Raw genomic sequence first — 2,206 nt, 5'->3', positions numbered from 1 at the left:
ATCTTTTTACGGTCACACCCCTGCCGTTTCTGAAAACCAACCCGCGCTCCACTCCAGCTGTCTCTGTCCTAAATCCTCAATCCCCATCCCCAGCCGTTCTTTCCCTCTTCCCCCTCCCAATCCCCCTCCCCATATACATGAATGGCAGCGAGATCTCTGCTACCAGCGGTAGCACTGTCGTTGCCCTCCCGCTAAGCCGGTGTGAGCCGGTGGACAAAGCCGTGCGAACCCGCACTGGTGGGCTGGGAGGAAGTTCACGCAGGAGGTGTGGCGGCGCGGGGAGCCAGAACTCCGACCGGATTCCGGCTATGTTCTCCTCTAGTGCACGCCGTGGATGGATGCATTGGAGGCTCAGTACCACAGTCGGGTATTATTGGCAGTCGCCGTTGGAGATCGCATCGCTGGGCTAACGGCGAAGGCCAGACTTGATGTCCTGGAAAATAAAACTTCCATCTTGCCCGCACAGATGTGCATCAAGGAGGCCAACCCTCAGCATGACCTTTGGCCCACCTTCAAGGAGGAGGCGATGTGCACACGCATGCTCGAATCGCCAATGTAGGTGAAGCAAGCTGGCTCCTGGATCCAGTTCGTTCTCTGGCACCGCGCGATGCAGAGTACTCCCGACGAGCTACCGTACAAGACCACAATGAGCTTCGAAAGGGTACTCCAGGAGGCGTGCGAGCCAGAGGCCGTGAACACGCTCCTGACAAGCTAGGCGACAAGCTCATCAACATGAGGCCGTCGGAGGACAAGTGCAAGCTCGTCATGGGCACGTGGTTCCGCAACCCAAGCAAGGTTCCCAAGGTCCTCTGTTTGGTCCATGTTCTGTAATTCAGCTTCTTCCATGTTCCCTTGCCCAACTTGCATTTTTGCCTCCCATGCATGTTGTCTGTCCTGCTCCTTCATTTGCAAATACTCATTGAACCTCCTCTGCCTCTCTTGCTCATCCTGCTGGTACAACAAAAGTTCACATATTTCTCTGTCCTGTGATTCTTCTCTCAGCCTCTTCTACTTTGCAACTTTTCATCATCTCCTCCTGGTCCGACGGCACCCTTCCCACTGTCGTTGCCTACACGGAGGGCTGCAGCCGCACCGTTAACCGCAAGGGAAAGGGGCCGGAGAGGAAATGGTGACTTCCGATGCCCATGTCCTTCTCTGATTAGTATTTAGTTAATCTTTAGTATGAATCTACTGTCTATTTGGTCCGATGAAATGTGACGCTATGTCCATATGAACTGTGAATCTATGTCTCTTTTGTTGCTATGTTTCATACGTTGATCTATGCAGTTTCTCTCACGTTGCACATATACCATAGTTTTGTGTGTGTGTGTGGGGGGGGGGGGTACATGCCGTGAAAGCGTAGTTGTGAAGGAAGACCGATCACTGTCCGTGGACGCATCCGGGCACATCTACGGATGTTTACGGGGTCCGACTGTAGATGCTCTAAGCGGATTATAAGCCTGCTATTGCACTTTCTCTAAAGGAGTATGCTAGTACATCTCAGTGTGATTGTATACTGAGCTATCTCTATAACTTCTAATTGACTACCATTAAGGGCAGTTGGGTGAAAGAGATAAAGCCAAACTTTAATTATTGGAAGAGTCACACGGTGTGGATGCCCTATAAATACCACAGGGCCAAAGAACCTGTTGGGGAACGTATTAATTTCAAAAAATTTCCTACGCACACGCAAGATCATGGTGATGTATAGCAACGAGAGGGGAGAGTGTGTCCACGTACCCTTGTAGACCGAAAGCGGAAGTGTTAGCACAACACAGTTGATGTAGTCGTACGTCTTCACGATCCGACCAATCAAGTTCCGAACGCACGGCAGCTCCGAGTTCAGCACACGTTCAACTCGATGACGTCCCTCGAACTCCGATCCAGCCGAGCTTTGAGGGAGAGTTCCGTCAACACGACAGCGTGGTGACGATGATGATGTTCTACCGACGCAGGGCTTCGCCTAAGCACTGCTACGATATTATCGAGGTGGATTATGGTGGAGAGGGGCACCACACACGGCTAAGAGATCCAATGGATCAATTGTTGTGTCTCTAAGGGGTGCCTCCCTCCCCGTATATAAAGGAGTGGAGGAGGGGGAGGGGCCCGGCCACCCTAGGCGCGCCCCATGAGGAGTCCTACTCCCACCGGGAGTAGGACTCCCCCCTTCCAAGTGGGAGTAGGAGAGGAGAGGGAAGGAGAGAGA

Source organism: Triticum aestivum, chromosome 1B, assembly GCF_018294505.1.
Source record: "Triticum aestivum cultivar Chinese Spring chromosome 1B, IWGSC CS RefSeq v2.1, whole genome shotgun sequence".
NCBI lineage: Eukaryota > Viridiplantae > Streptophyta > Magnoliopsida > Poales > Poaceae > Triticum > Triticum aestivum.
The sequence above is the reverse complement of the archived record's forward strand: the minus strand, read 5'-3'. Positions refer to the sequence as shown.